Source organism: Populus trichocarpa, chromosome 5 (genome assembly GCF_000002775.5).
Source record: "Populus trichocarpa isolate Nisqually-1 chromosome 5, P.trichocarpa_v4.1, whole genome shotgun sequence".
Taxonomy (NCBI): Eukaryota; Viridiplantae; Streptophyta; class Magnoliopsida; order Malpighiales; family Salicaceae; genus Populus; species Populus trichocarpa.
Window position 1 is genome coordinate 12,165,126 of NC_037289.2, and position 17,924 is coordinate 12,183,049.

Sequence of the window (17,924 nt, forward strand, 5' to 3'; positions counted from 1 at the left end):
CCTAGTTTTCATACCTCAGCCGACCACCGATGTCTAGTTTATGTTTGCCAAAGGATTTCACCTCCTACTTTCAGCTTTTTACCACACTTATCATGCGTCATCTTCAACATTGATAGTGTCAACTTTTAAGACTCCCAATATTCTGAATCTAAAAGTTCAAAACTTTGAACCTTTTGAATTTAAAATAAAAGTATTTTTATAGCTTGAATTTTTTTAATATTATAAAGATCATTTAAAATTATATTGATGTGTATGAAATTAAAAGTTATAGGGTAATTATGGGTGAAATTAAAAGCAGTCAAGAGATAAAAGACTAATTTGACTTTTGATCAAATCCCAGTTTTAGAACCCTAATTGACCAAGGGTTATTAAAACGACGCCGTTTCATTTAAATGAAACGGTGTGTTTTGGCCAAAATATTTGGTTTTGGTTCAAAACGATATCGTTTTGATAAGTTCAAAAATTAAAAAAAAAGCCACATGACTTGTCGTCTAGCTACTACAAACCTTCTTCCTCCCTAAAGACCTCGAGAAAGTTGGTTTTGTTGTCACCTCCCAAGCCAAAATCACCCTCATCTCTTCCTCGAACAGAACAATGAACGTACCCCCTTACACCCTGCGTGTTGTACTCCTACCTAGAAAAAAAATAAAAGCCATTTTATAGCCTTGAAGATGGTGCTACAAAAAGCTAAAACCCAATGCCCTAACAAGTCAGGATTGCTAGTGTGCCTATTTTGTTGGCTCTAAAACACTGCAAAGCTTGACCTTCCACCTCAATAAATGGCTTGTATTGATTCTTCTACATCAAAGGGAAGGAATGGTTCAGCTAAGGGCCCCTGAAAGGATCCCAGTGGCCCTTTAAAAACTCATGCAAAAGGCCATGCCAGGGAAAAAAAGGAAAAAAAATAGAAATTACCCTTTGAACCACCGATCCTCACCTTTGTTACCAAGAAAAGGTACCAAGGAGGCAACACCTTTAGATAAGGTAAGCTTTCAACTTTGATAAGGGGGTGTAGCTTAATTAGAACACCTCCCTCCGTTTCCATTTTGTTTTCATTGTTATCTTCTGCATTAAGTGTCCATTGTACCTTCTTTTAAAGCCTTTTGTTAGTTTAAATGCAATGGTTGTTTGCATTTTATGTTTAACCATGTCATGCTTTAGTATGAATATGTGTGTTTAAGTGTTGTTCAAGGTTTAGTTTGGATGTTTAGTTTTGTTTCTGAATTGATAAATGCTAGTTTGAGATGTTTGTTAACATGCTTTGATGTTCAGGATAGTCATTAGAGTCTTTATGATAGCATATTTTGAAGTTTGGTTGTTGTTTTGTTTCTGTTGTTCTTAGATTTTTGTTAGTGTTTTGTTATGCTTGCTTGGGCCAAATGCATGTTGTTGATGGTTACGAATGTGAAGAACAACCTATGAAACAATGTTAGAATATGTTTTTGGCTTGTTATAGAACATAGACTGTGCTTGTTGTTTTGCCTTTACATTTCTTGTTGTTTTAATGGTTAAAGTAAGTTGTTTTTAGTATGATTAAACTTTGTTTGCTAAGTTTAGTATGTTTTCTGGGCTCTTAATGCATTGTTTTTTGTCTGGTTGCATATTTGCCATTTTGAGTCTTCTGGGCATTTCTGTATTTTTTATGGGAAATGTTCTTGAGAAGAACTTTGTCATGGCTTACATAATTTAAACCAGTTTTGGTCCATTTCTTTGAACTAACTACTTCGCATGACAAATCTAGCCAGTAATCTAGACTTCTTTTACCTCAATAACATATTATTCATGATTTTAATTTTAGGGTTTCAGTTTCAAACTGAAACCTTCCCTGACCAAATCATGACGTTTTAGTGATAATCAAAATGAGTAAGTGCTAGATTATTGACTCTTATATGATTTATAATCTTTATGTGCCCTTGGTTTTGCTATATTTGGTCGATTATAAGTGTTATGTTTTTTGGGTTTACAAAGAACATTCATAGTGTTCTTTATTTTATTTTTTGATCTGTTTTTTGTCAAAGAATTTTACCATTTTCATGTTTTCTTTTAGTTGAATTTGTTTTTTTAGGTATTTTACTTTGTTTTAGATTTACTTTCGAGTTAAACCAAAGTTTTAAGTTTGGTTCACGGTCAAACCAATGATTTCAGGTCAAACCGATCGGTTTGGCATCAGGTCAATTAAGTTAGGTCTTATTTGTTTGGCAAGTATTTTGATAAATCTTTTCTTTTACTTGAAGGCGTATTTGGCAAACACATCCTTAGGCCTATTTTGACAGCTGCTTTTAAAGGAAAAATAATTTTTTGCCAAATAGGCCCCAAACATTTTCCAAAAATTCTAAAATTCAAAGATCATTTTAAAATTATTTGTGGTTCCCTCACATATTTTTCCAATCATTTCAACTAATATCGGGGCTGTAGATTTATATTGTAAAATATTAATCCGGTATTAAAAATATCCACTTTTCGCCAAAATTCCAAAAAATTCCAAAAAAATTTAAGAATTTCTTTATTTCAAAAATGAAAAAAAATAAGTTTTATTTTGTGTGCATACGATCAAATTCTAAAATTTCCTTGCATATTTCATATAAAAAACAAAAATTACATTTTCATCATACTTTAAAAATACAAAAAACAAATGGTCAATGGGTATCACAACAAGTTTATGATTATCCATTAGGATTTAACCAAAATTTCAAATAAAATAAAAAAAACCTTTTTTTCTTGGGTTTTAGATCGTTTAGTTTTTAACATGGTAAGACAAAAATCTCCTTACTAATGAGAACTTTTCTTAAACTTTATATAGACTTTTCTGGGGTTTTTTAGAATGGCTAGGTTTTAACCTGATGAGATAAGGATTTCTTTACTAACGAAGACTTTTCTCGAATCTTAGATAGACTAACGAATAGAAACACGACTTAGAACAAACAACAAAGCAACTAACCATAGATAGGGTGCATTAGGGGTAATACATCTTCTCCTTGCACTATTATTCCCCTTACCAGACTCTCGCAGACCATTAGGGTTCCTAGTAACCAAAATACTAGGTGGCCACTCTCATTCCCCTCTATATTGATAAAGAACAAGAATTTTTTGTCCTTTTCACCCATATCATTCATGATAACCCCACTCTAGGAGGATAATCGTTGCATACGTGTAACAATGTTCAAGAGGTGGAAGAGCTGGCACTGGTGGAAGTAGTGGTACTGGCACATCTTCTTCTCAAACCACAACACAAACACAAGTAATTCATCTAAATTTGCATTATGAATTATCATTATTATTCAAAACTCTACATTGACTTATCTATGTCTTTTTTGAAATTTAAAATTTGTTGATACTTTATATTGTTAAGTGTTTTATGATAGATGGAATAATTATGGATCATTTTGGATACTATGTCAAATTTAAATGTTTGTGGATGCTTATTGTGTGCAAGCTTGTTATTTGCTTGTTTTTAAAATTTATAAGTCAATTGTGCATGCTTTTATTGTGTATCCTCCAAAGTTTGTGCATGCTTTTAAATGTTTGATGTTGATGAGTTGGTTGTTGACTCTAAATGGTGTAAATGGAGGTGGAAAATATATGGATCAATTATTTTTATGGTTAAGAATAGTAAGGGAAGTAGTTTGAATTTTATAGAGAGGGAAATGAGAAATGTGATGTTTGTTGTTACTGGAAAAAAGGTGTAGGAAATGGCTAAAATTTATTGGTGACAATGGCTAGAATTATGTGTCGAGAATGGATAAAATTTATTGGTGATAATGGCAGGAATTGATTAGAGTGTGATGTTTATTGTTCTGTAAAAGGTGTGGAAAAAGGCTATATTTGTTGATGAAATTGGGTGTGCTAGTATTGATGAGAGAAAATGGGAGAAAGGTTGTTGAATATATAAATTATGGCATTGTTGTAATTATTGTTAAATAAGTTACAACTATTTTTTTTAATCAAGCAATGATCAATTTGAGTTGCATTTTCAAAAAACAATTGCTTCAAGGTCTTTTTAGTCATTTTCTAAAAAGTAATGGCAACCTTGTAGATAATTAAATATCTTTTAGACTATTTTTGGCACACCTATCAGATGATGTAAAATGTTACATGTGTTTCAAACTATAAGATGTAAAGCATAATATTTCAAACTATAGAGATGAAGTGTAATTCCTACCAAACTTTGAGATGTTAAAGTTAGCTTCTCTTTTTTGAATATATTGAAACCTATATCAAATTGGTAGAATTATGTTAGTAATGAGTGGTTTATTTAATGATAAGATGTAATGGATTTGAATCCTAGTACATTGGTAATTGTTTTTTATACATATTTATGTCATAATTATTTTATTGCACTATTATTTAGGAGGATGTCACTCCCTTCTTCTATTACATCTTCATCCAAGCAATCATAAGTATCAATTACCAAGTTGTTTTTTTCTTTGAGTTGTTTTTCTTTGTTGATGAAGATATATAATGAAGCTAGTTTAGCCTTTACGAGAACAATTTGTTTTGTCAATTGGAAGTTAATGTTATCTTTACAGTTTTTAATCTACAACAATTTGTCATTACTCTTGGATATGTACTAGGGGCGAGCAAAAAAACCGGAAAACCGATTAAATCGAGAAAACAGGAAAAAAATTAACCGAAAAAACCGAACCGAAAAAAAAAAACCGATTAAACCGATTAATTTTTTGAAAAAACCGGCCGGTTCGGTTCGGTTTCGGTTTTATAAACAAAAAACCGAACCGAACCGAAACCGATAAAAAACCGAAAAAAAACCGAGCCAAAACCGAGCCAAACCGAAAAAACCGAGCCAAAACCGAGAAAACCAAGCCAAACCGGTTTGAACCGGTTTTTGCCCTAAAAAAACCGAACCGAACCGAAATCGGTCGGTTTGACCCGGTTTCGGTTCGGTTTCGGTTTTTTTTCAAAAAAAAAATTCGGTTTGGTTACTTTTTTTGATAAAAACCGAACCGAACCGAAAATGATCACCCCTAATATGTACCACCAGTGCTTTTTTAATCAACAATGCAACTGATGAAGTTAAAGTCTGGGTAAGTTATGAGGTTCATGTTTTTTATTCGAGGGTATATAAGACTCAATTTAAGATTTCTTTTAAGATATTTAAAAATAATAATGGCATTAAGGTATGATTATCTTAGACTGGCTTGAAATATAACAGATAAACATGTATTAAATATGATATCCGGATGACTAGTAGTTAAATATAGTTTGACTAGAAATCAAACTACTTCAATGTTTGTGTCATCCATAAGACCTAGGGGCAACATGATCCCCCAACAATATATTATTTTTCATAGTGAAAGTGGCCATCATTTTACTTTTTATAGACTATGATACTAATGCATTTTATAAGAATTGACATGTACTATCAGTGCTCATTTAATTGACAATACAATTGACAAAGTTAAAGTCTAAGTAACTTATGGGGTTTATGTTTTTTTATGTAAGGGTACTTAAGACCCAATTTAAAAGTTTTTTTGAGATATTTAAAAAAACAAATGACACTAAGGTATGACTATCTTGGACTGGCTTGAAATATAACACATAAACATATACTAAATATGATATAGGGATGACTAGTAGTTAAATATAATTCCTTATACCTTTTGACATCCACCTCCTTATTACTTTCATTCTTATCGAGGCTAGTAGTGGTCCTCATTGGCGTTGAACTTTTTCAAAGTGATTCAAATCCAAACATTTTGTGAATCTATTTAGTATACTTGGATTGGTCGATAAACATTCCATTTTCACTTTGATTAATTTTAAGTTTGAGAAAAAACATCATTTCACACATCGTACTCATCTCAAATATAGCTACGTATCATTTTCTTTTATCGAGGTATTTAGGCGTTATATTCTCCTAAACTAGGCCTTGGACACCTATCCTTGTTTCCATCTCCTTTTAAAATCTAGAAGATGCTTGTGGTTTTTGACAAGATCACCATCCTCCCATCACTAGGTTTGGATAATTTCTACTATGACTAATGTTTATGCAAGTCATTATCAACTAGTTTTTTAGGCCTAAATATTTTCTCTTGTTGCTAAGTTATCACCTACTCGATTTTAACCCCAAGTCTTCACCCTTTGGAGAATTATATGGCATATTGCATTTATACACCTCATTTGAGGCCTATCTTGTAATTACCAAACCACCCTTTTTATTTACCACAATTCAACAAACTCTAGTCTTTGTCATGGTTGATCAACCCTCAATAGTTACAGCTATAGTGATAGTGGGGAATGGATCATCATTTCTTTTAATCTTCTTGTAAAAAAAAAATAGATGTGTCTAGATTCAAAAGCCTTCTAAATTTGGTTACTGAAGACTATGCAACTATTAGTGTCATGTTTTTAAAAGTCATGTCATTTACAATATCCCCCCTTAATCTTATTAGTAGTGGGGATAGTATGTCAAAGAACCATCTCAACCCAATAGCTTAAACTGTTAGGTGAGTTTCCAAGATACTGTTAGGTGAGGATCCAATATATTATTTATATTATCTCTAACATAATATGATTTCCAAATAGCTTAATTTTTATCCCACGTATCAACTGGACAAAGAGTTTTTTTAGCTCTTTTCATTTCAAAATAATACCCTTTGTTTTCTTTAATTGCTTTAATAGTCTTTATATCTTTGTTATCAGGTTTAATAGCTTCTTAGGCTTTTTAATATCGTGATCTCAAGTAATATCTTATGTTTTATTTTTATGAGTGATATAAGTTATTATTAGACTTTATCAAACTCGTCATCAAGTTTTAAATTAGTAATGAGTATGCACTCACAAAATTATCAAAATAGCTAACAGGGTATATCTCTTTTAATAGTTTCTTTTCTACAATTTTACTAGCATTTTCTCATAACAATCAACATCATTCATAAGGGTGTAGATATCTAAGTACTTGGTTCTTATGAACCTTTTTTTTTCTTTATATTCCTTCTAATAGTAACTTTATGAACTTTTGCTTAGTTATGGTTATAGTGCACATGATTTTCAATGGCCTAAACCACAAGGCATAACTTTCGATATACTCCTTTAAATTCTAAACTATTGTAGCTAAATCGACCAATGTGACCTTTGGTTTTGTGTTGTAGAAGTGCTCATGGAAATGAGTTTCCATCTCATCCAAATTATTGATTGAATTAAGAGGCAATGTGACAAACCAATGGAAAGTTGTTTTATCAATGATGAATCAAACAACCTTAGTTTTACATAAGGGTTGGCAACACCATCACCATATTAGTTAGTGGATTTGGCAATGTATTCTCTAGTTCATTGGTTATCTTTCCTAAAAAATTATTAAAAATCTATAATCTTTATTCTTTTAGGATTGTAGTGCAGCCTGTCAACCCATTTAGATTATAGATGATTATAAGTAAAACTTATTTTTTATCCATCTTCTATTCTCATATCTCTTTAAGTGTTAGGCTAGCATGACTTTATCGATTCCTCATGTCTATTACAAATCAATAGCAAGAGGTTGTTGTGTAAGGAGATTGAGATTTTCTTCCTATAATATATCATGTAGGGAATAAAATTGCCTAACATCAAATTATAGGAAAGGATGGAAGTTCTACTAATTATGTATCTGAGCCTACTTATCAAATATGGCATGCATGGTTTGATTAACCACCACAATGCTCTTATGGTTGGTCATGTTTACTGTGTTATTTATCTCCTTCTAGAGAGTCCTCACATCAACAATAAAAAGATTTATATGACAATAATAGCATGCTCCCTTATAAGCAATAACCTATTGAAACAAAAGGATTAGATTCTCATAATCCTAGATAGAAATGGGAAGTTTGAAAAGGAATCTTAGAGTTTATAAGATGGGACCTAGATGGTCTTTTAACACCTTTTTTCTTCTCATCAAAGTTATTAAAAAAGATTTTCATTGTTTAGGAAAAAAGAGGGACAAGCATACTTGAAGAGTGCAATACAACTGAGAGTCATATGTTACATTCTAGAAGGATGAATCACTCTAAAAAAGGAATCTATTATTTCTCTCCTAATTGGTTGGACTATATTTGCAATGATTTACTCTATAAGTAAGGTCTTTGGTTCACGCCTAAGATGACCTAGCTTTTCTAAAGAAAAGAATAAAAGAAACATATAACTTCTTTATACGTACTCCACTTGGCTTTGGGTTGGGGATATAACTCAGTTGGTGAAGCTTCACTCTTGTAATTAGGTCATTGTGGTTATAGATTGGATGTTGAATTGTCCAGGTGGTAATGATAATATCTTATACCTGAATCTATAGCTCATATTTTCTAACTAATAGGGAAACATGTCACTAAAAGACTATACTAAGACCAATATAGATTGTTAAGAACATAAAACAAGCAACGTGGGCAGTTGGTTAAATCTAATATGGATCATACATGGATGATAGTTGGAGTCAACGACTCTCCTAAGGTTCCTTTGTTTAGGATCCCTGGGGAAAAGAATCAAGTTAGCCCTTGTGAACAACTTGATTCACTATCATCTTTCAACCCTTAAGTGATATAAAAAAAAAGGAAAATCCATGGATTGATCCCATCGTCTCCACCTTGTAGGAATTATGAGATCTCTTCAAAGATGTCTTTGGTATCTAGGGGTCGTGGACCAACCATAGAACCATATTCAATAAGTGAAACATATTAGTTATTTGCTTTCAAGTTAGGAAACGAAGATTGAAGGGCAATAATTCATTCTTAAAACTAGCATTCATAAGAGCAAAATGGTGGGATGGAAAAGGGGTGAAAGCTCCCTCTTCCTGAGTTTCCTCTAGTTGGATCCTCCAAATCTACAAGAATCATTTTAACTCTCTAAAATCGTGTAATTGATAGACTACTAGGTAAGGGAATTTTTTCTTTCAACTGCTTTTCTTTAAGTTGCCTTTTCTTTTATCTATAATGGTAGAAAACTTTATAGATTCAATAGCAGTAGAGTTGTGAACAAGAGTTGTTCTTATTCTTTTAGCAGGTAAATCCTAAAGGACTTCCAATTTTAAAGGAATTCCTACTTAGATAACGGATCCTGCCATAGTTCAGTTCAATCTCTACTCATGAAATTTATATTATTATTTCTACTAGATGAATAAACCTCGAGTATTGTTTCTAGTCATGAGTTCCCATATGAAAACCTAAAGCTGCTCTTTATCATTTTCTTCGACCATAAGCAAGTTCAACTTCAAAGTAATCATCGTACCTTTTGAACATATACATCCCAGAGTTCAATACACAGATTTGGATGTGGTGCATGCATATAATTAAGATGCAGTGTGAATTATGCATAAACTAGTAATTGTGTCTCTAACTTCTATTTTTATGGAATGTCCACTTGACAGAAATTGCTTTTCATTTTTTTATTTAAAGGTTATATGATAACAAATCACTTAAGCAATCCATCTTGTGTACTTTTTATACATTGTTGGAGTGATTAAAGATGGACACAAAGAAACATTGTCGATTAAATAATGTAATTGACATTTTTTATGACAAGTAACGATTTATATGCAAGACCTATCAAGAGATCCAATAAAAAAGTTTATAAAAAAATAACTCATATATTATTATACTATAATCTTATATGAAGGTAAGTGTTTCTTCTCTCTTATTTTTTGGTGAAAATAGAATAAGCTTCCTCGCATCCTTCTTTCTAACTTTATATATAAGTGTTTCTTCTCTCCTTTTTTTATGAAAATAGAATAAGCTTCCTTATATCCTTCTTTCTAACTTTATATATACATATTGACTTATAAAATGTTTCTCTTTTTCAGTGTCATCATGGGCTTCAATGAGTTACGTCAAATAGTAAGAATCAATATTTTTTGTTTCCTTAACAGCAACCTTTCTACTTTTGGTTCTAATTTAACTAGATTATGATTACCTCTCTTCTACGCATGCCTCCATTGATCTTCATTGGAGGACATGGATGATGATGGATGGTAAAAATAAAAAATAATACCACATCATTTGGGCTCAGGCCCAAATGGTGCCATCACGTTATTTGGGCCTTGACCCAAACGGTGCTCAACACACTGTTTGGGTCGCAACCTAAACAATGCTCACATTGTTCGTGCTATGGCCCAAGCAATAACATCCCTACCAAATACGACCAGATAGGACCTCTTTCAAATAGAATCTTGAAGTACATGTCACACAACACACCAATCAAGTATATTTGTTGCTTGTTCAAAGAAATATATTCCAGTTTGCATGAAACATATTAACACTTAAAAATCTCTTGATTGGCTCCCTCCTCAGCCATAAAATATTCACCAATGAAATAAACAATTTCCATAAATCTAGCCTAAGGTACAACACATTGTTATCAAGATGAAAGAATTATAACACCCATAAAATCCTCAAACGAGCTACGATGAGTAAATTGGGTATAAATATCCCCCGAGGATTTTATCCAATATCCTTTATGGATTGACATTTTTACTAATCATGTACTTTATTACTATATTTAATCTTTGATGAGTTGTAGTGTATCTTGCCATCGTTAACCACCTATTGATATAATAAATTACATTACTAGCCAATTACTCGTACTCTTTACCTTATTAGCGCTTTCTTCTTTCTTAACAAAATATTATTTATCATAAGCTTTATTTTCTAAACAAAAGATTATTATAATATTAAAAGTGTGTTTTTATAAAACAAAATAGTAAATTAATAAATTGTTAATTTTAACATGAATGTATTAAACAATATAACAATAATAATGTTGAATAAGATTATATAAAATATCTACAATAAAAATTTAAAATATATATATTTCATTTGTATTTTAAAAATATGTATATTAGGTTCATACATAACTATTCATAAAGCAATTATTAATATTACCATCAAAGATGCTAATATCATTTAGAAAACAAATGATATAATAAATTGGGTAATTGTATATGTATCATTTAAATAAGTTTATTTAAAAAGTGTGAAAGAGAAAAAAAAAACAATGGGATAAAAAAAATGAAGGGTCAGCCACCAATGGGCCTGACCCAGATGTTTGAGCCTGGCCCGGATAAAACTCAAGCGCACCTGATCTTGGAAACCCAGACCCACACACCTAGTTTTTATTCTTATTTTATTAAGTCGATTATCCTATTTATTTTGTAATACGACAAACGATCATTGCCCACTTGGGCAGATAACATATCATTTGCTTATCACCCTTTCCAGTTGTTGAAGGTGTCTTCAATGATTGAGAGATTAAGTTCCCTAAAAACCTAGATTTGATCCTTTTTTTAGCTAAAAACATAAGGGGTACCTAAACCTCTATAACCCTTTCCAATTGCCTTAAAATCTCAAAATCAAATAAAAAAAACTTTGAGCTCCAATCCAATGTTTTTGGTATTATTGAAGGTGAAACCCACTGACATTAAGTTCCTCTCTTGAAGACAAATTGCCTTGAAATCTCAAAATAATAATAAAAAAACTATGAGCTGTAATCCTTTTTTTTTTTTGTATCATTGAAGGTGAAAACCACCTACATTAAGTTTCTCTCTTGAAGACAAATCCATAGACGCCAAAACTGAAGTTATTAGTGGTTGAAATCCAGCCACCAAGTTTCCTATTTCCTTAAAAGTTTTCGATGACTTTCTCTATCTTATTTCAAGACTTAGGGATATAAATGCAAAAAAAAAGAGAAAAAGTTTGAGATCAAAACAAAATATCTACAATAGAAGGGATAAAAATAAAATAAAAACTAAAATTAAGAGACTAAGTAGATTTACGCATCTTTTAAATAGTAAACAAGGGGAAAAGACTGCCAATTATTATCAATTTCAAATTTAGTTCTTGTTCTTTTAATTTTATCTTTTGTAATAATTTAAAAATTGCCTACGCAAAATCATCATGTAATTAAATTCTGAAATAATTTTTTAGACCACATGCATGCGCAAAAATGAAAGCTAAAGAGAAAGAAAAACATGGGATACAAATAAAAGAATTTTTAAGGACCAAATTGAAAGAATCTGTAACTTGAAGATAAAAAAAAAAAACTTGAGGGACCAAGAAGGAAATCATATGCAAGTATAATGCTATGAATAGAAAATTATGAGAGGATGAGTGGGAAAGCTATAGTAAAAGACTGTTATGTTTTAGTGTCTTTGTTAATAAACCAGTTGGTTTTTGTTTTAGAGTTATTGTCGCTTCTGACATTACGATGAACTAATGAAAAAGTGTGTGGAATGGGTAGAAAGGAAAAGGAGTCCCAACTTAGTATTATGATCATTAAGAAACCTAATTGGTCTTCAAAGATCTAAAGTAAGAGACTAGTTATACTAAAGGAATGATATTATCATTCTAAAACATTATACTTGAGGTAAGTTGAATTACTACTTGTTTTTTATTCTTAATGTTTAGTTGTGCCTAATCTATCAATCGTCTATCTATATGGGTAAGAATGGGTATACTGTAATGAGTTGAACCCTTGATGGATGATTGGTTTTAAGTCTATCTAATCTATAGCCTATGCCATCTTTATCACTCCCAACTTGTTTGGTGAATTGACATTTCAACGTCTATTTACTCCTGATCATGACCTGCAATTGTTAACAATCTATTAAGTCATGTCAATAAATAAATGGGTGGATTTTTATTTGGCTCATTAAACCTTGCCCAAATCATATGATGAGGTGTCACTAAACATTTTGGTTATGCAACAATGGTCTATGGATAATGACTTGTTCAGGTTCATCTATCCTATAGTACCGAGGTTCACTAGTAATGTTTTACTAAATGAAACTTTTCATAACATGGTCCTTAAATATTGAAGCAATAACCATTTTGGGTTGATCTACTTGGAGGTATGATTTAGTGGCACTGACATTCAAAACTTCATTGATGAATATTAGATTGAATGGGGAATTAATACTCTTGATTAACACTAGGGTGTATCGATGAATATTAGACTGAAAAAATTAAAATGAAGACATGCTTAAAAAAAAAAACAAGTTAGCATAGATGTTACTCCATAATAATATTCAAGATAATAGCATGTTATGAGTTTATTTATCTTAATTAATACTAGTAAATATGAAAATATTTATTTTCGATGCAATTTTAAAGAGGAAATTTTTTTTAAAAGGGGTTTTGGGATGTTGGCCTTTTAAAGATGTTTTGATATGGGTCAAACCTCGATGGGTTTTACAAATTAGTCATAAAACCCCAAAATAAATGCATGTGACGTTATATTTTTGCTTTATTTGTTTACAAATGTGAACGTAAAAAAATGCTAAAATGACATCAATAATTAACAAGACATGCATGAATTTCAAAATAGATGCAATGATTATTTTTTATGTATGAGAGTTTTGGCATCTCACACACACCATGGACTATTCCTAAAATGTTCCAAACCTTCTTGACATGGAAAAGCATTGAAATCAACAAAAACATAAAATTTAGAGCAAAATATGAAGACAAGAACATTTGACAAATAAGAATCCTTAGGGGAAACAATTTAAGAATCATTAATCTTGGGGACAAGAGAAGATTCAGTATGTGAATGCCAGCATATGACAAAGACATGATCAAAGGGGGTAACCAATCTTAGGAATCGTCAAATCATGATAGCAATCTAAGTTTTAATATATCGATGAGGGAACTGAGACATCTATTTTAAAGCTAAGTTCAAATAAACAAGTGAGCCTAGTATCGCGACCAGTTACATAATCTAAGGTTTGAGAAAATAGAAAATAGTGTTAAGGAAGAAAATGGAAAATAGTGCTGGAAAAGTTGTTTTTCATAAAACAAGACCATTATAGTGCATGGGTTCCAAGTTGATCCTTTTTTATTTGCATAGATCCCTAGTTAATCCTTCTTCATATAGATCTCAAGTTGATCTCATTTGCATGAATTCCAAGATGATCTGGACCTCAAGATGATTCTTTTATAAATCCAAAGTTGATTTGGATTCCAAAGTGATCCTTTTAATATGGATACCAATCTGATCCTTTTGATATAGATCTAAAGTTGATCATTTCATATGTATGGATTTTGAGTTAATTTTTGTATTTATATGAATCTCAAGTTGATCTCATTTGTATGGATCCCAAGATAATCCTTTCATTCATATGGATCCCAAGTTGACCATTTTATTCTTTATATTAATCTCAAGTTAAATCCATTCATTTTTATAATTTTTTGTGTGGTCTTTCTCTTTCTTTACAAAATTTGCTATACAAAGTCAAAGAAAAATAAATTTTTCCTTGTCTTTACATCGTAAATGTAAATATTGTAAAGAGGTGACATATATCATCACTCATTTTTTATCCTCTTTTTCAACATAATTTTTAAAACTTCAAGAAATACCAAAATTCTAAAAAATATATATATCTATATATATTCGAAGCAATTTGAACAATTTCTTGTCATTTTATAATTTTCAACTATTTTGCTTATTGTTTTTGTATTGACAAGTTTTTCAAAAAAAAAAAAAAAAAAAATCAATCAAATAAAAAGAATTTTTTTTTAGTGAGAAAATGTAATTGAAAAATAAGGACTAGTTTAGAAAAAGTTTTGAAATGCCAAAAAAAAAAATGAGGGAACACATTTGTTTTAAAAGAGAGAGAATATTAAAAAAAAAAAATGGAAGTTAGAAAGTGATAGAAATTTTTAGAGAAATAAAAAAAAATACCAAATGGGTATAGAAAAAATTAGAGATTAGAATATTTTGAGTAGAATAGTTTGATCTTTGATGGTTAGACCCTCACGCCCTCCATCGCTCCACTCATACCTAGGGATAAGTAAAAAAATCAAAAAACTGATTAAATCGGAAAAAAATAACCGAAAAAGCCAAACTGTGAAAAAAAATCGATTAAACCAATTAGAATATTTAAAAAAATTAACCGATTCGGTTCGGTTTTGGTTTCATAAGCCTGAAACTGAAAAACCGAACCGAACCGAAATTAATAACTGAGCCAAACCGGAAAAAACCGAGCCAAACGGTTGGGTTTCGGTTTTTGTTCTAAAATAACCGAATCAAACCAAACCAAACCAAACTGAAACTGGTCAGTTTGAACCAGTTTCTGTTTTAAAAAAAAAATTAAAATTGATTATTTTTTAGATAAAAATCAACCCGAATCGAAAAATAATCGCACCAGCTAAACACTCTCCCAAAATTCCAAAAACTAAGCAACAAAGAGCTAAACACCCATGACTCTCCAGCTCTCGAAGATAACAGAAGTTTAACTTCACTGACGGTAAGCATCACAGCAACCGCGTCCACTTCTTCATCTTCATTCACAATAGCCACGACAGTTCTGGTTTTAGCTGAGAGTAGTGGCACCACCTGTGTCAGTCAGGAGCAACAGCAAGCCTTTCTTTTCAGCCAAGAACAGCCACAGCACCAGCATCGGTCAGGAACAACAACTAAAGTTTTCAGCCGTAAGCAGTAGCCTTTGTCTCAACCGTGAAGAGCAGCACAGTGCTTTCAATTGTGAGTAGTGGTTCTTGTTTCAACTATGAGCAGTAGCAGCACCTTTCCCTTCCAACATCCTTAGTTCTCCTTCGGTCTCCATTGAAGGTCTAACTCTCAAGCTCTCAAAGGATGACCTCTCAAATTTGATTTTTATGAATCATTTTTGTATTTTTATTTTCATGATTTATGTGCTTGATTTGGAAGTGGTGCTCAAAAATATTCGTTTAACATCAAGTTTAATTGTGTGGTTGTGATATTTACCTGAGATAGTTTTCATAAATATTACACAGAATCAAATATTATAAGAGGATTTGATTAAAGATTTGATTGTTGAATGATTAGGTTTATGTACAGTATATGAGGTTGAAATTGTTGATGTTAATTAAGCTGTGTGAACATGATTTTGACAATGATTTGGAAATGAGATGAGTTTTTGAATAGTAATCATGGATTGTGTAAGGAATTGCTGATGAAATTAAAGATTGTTAATGTTGTTTGGTTGTGAATATACGAATATGATCTTGAGATGATGAGAAATTAGATTGATTTTTGAATTTGTTATAGAGATGACCTTGTTATAAGTATTATATAGAAATTTAGATAATGAATAAATACCATTGTTTGATTGTGGTCTTTACTTGTTATCAATTTTCAAAATTATGAACATGTAAGTTTAATTGTTAGATCTAAAGGTGGAGGATATGTGTGTGAGCATAGTTTTCAGACCCGGTCCGGTTCAAGGCCCGGGTTCTGGGTTTGACCAGGGTTTTGACCGGGTCACCGGATCGCCCCGAGCCAATTGTTTTTTTAAATTAAAACAACGTCGTTTTAGTAAAAAAAACCAAAAGTCAACGAGTTGCAACCGGGTTTTTGACCGGATCTTACCAGGTCAACCCGCCGGGTCACACTAGGTTTTTTCTTCTCCTATTTTTTCTTCAACCCGGCCCAGTTCCAGCCTTGGGTCGACCTGCCGGGTCAGTTTTCAAAACTATGTTTGTGAGTTTAAAATAAGAGATTAAGATATGATTTTTTAAATGTATTTGGATAATACGTGTCTTTTAAAAAAAATTATAATTTGTTAATTTTGATTAAATTGGTTATATGGCTTTAGGAGATGTAGTCATGAAAGATGTGTGGGCTATTTTCTTCTTTATTGGTTGGTTGGGTGGATGAAAGTTGTTATGTGACTTTAGAAACCTAAAACCATGAAAGATGTGTGGTTTGTTCTTGGTTAGGTGAATGAGATGACGGTTAGATATAATTATATTATTATATTTTGATTTTCCTTAATTTTGATGGAAAATATTGTAGCGAGCACATTGTAGATACATTATTGTTGAAAATGGATGATGATAATGAAGAAATATACATATAAAAAGACTTTAGTAAAATAATAATAAAATTATATTTATATTGGTTATTCCTATTAATTATTAATTGATACAAGATAGAACGGTTTTATATTAGATCCTGTGTTACGGATGTTGATTATCGATTAATAAGATTAATTAATATATAATTAATGAATTAATTGTTTCAATTAATTATTAATCAATCCAAAATAATATGGTATGATATTGGATCATGTTCTTCAAATATCAATAAATGAATAATGGTATCTATTAATACATAACCTCTAGGACATTAGGTAATAAAAATTTGGGTCATCATATAATCATTTCATCTCACAAATTTTAAAAAAAATCAATATGATGTTTCTATTATTTATTAAATAGCCCATGATGAAATGATTCAATGACACACCCTTTTCTTTGGACATTACTTAATGGAAAACAAGAATTTTTCAAATTATAATAATTCTCATATATTGGTTTTTCCATCATCTACTAAATAACTCAGGATAAAATGGTTTAATATTGAGGTCCCATCGAATGTTGTTGTCTAGTATACAGACCATGACCATAGTTATTCAATTTTATATATTAAACAGTCCTATTATATGTTAAATAACCAAGGATGAAATGGTCCAATGTTAGGGTTACGTTCCTTGAATGTTAATTAAGAGACTATAAGTTTAATTAATATAACCTTTTATTCATCGAAATGACCCCAAAATGATAAGATCTAACATCAGATCCCGTTCTTTGAACGTTATTTAATAAATAATAAAAACATTATCCAAATAGCATATCATTTTAGACAGATTATATAAATATAATTATTATTAAAAATATATAATAATATAACCTATTTTAAATATAATATACAAAATGATGTCTATTTTTTTAATTAAGATCAGTTAAGTTTTTTAGTTATTATAAAATTAGATCCCCCCTCCTAACTTAGCTTGTGCTAAAAATCTAGTAATTATAAAAAAGATTGATTTATAAAATATTAATTGCATGATATCATGTCTGCAAGTGAAAAAAAAAGGGGGGGGCATATCTAAGGCAATAATAACTCCAACAACAACGTACAAGAAAATGATTTTCTCCGGGTGTGAGTACCCGCATAGATTATTAGTTAGG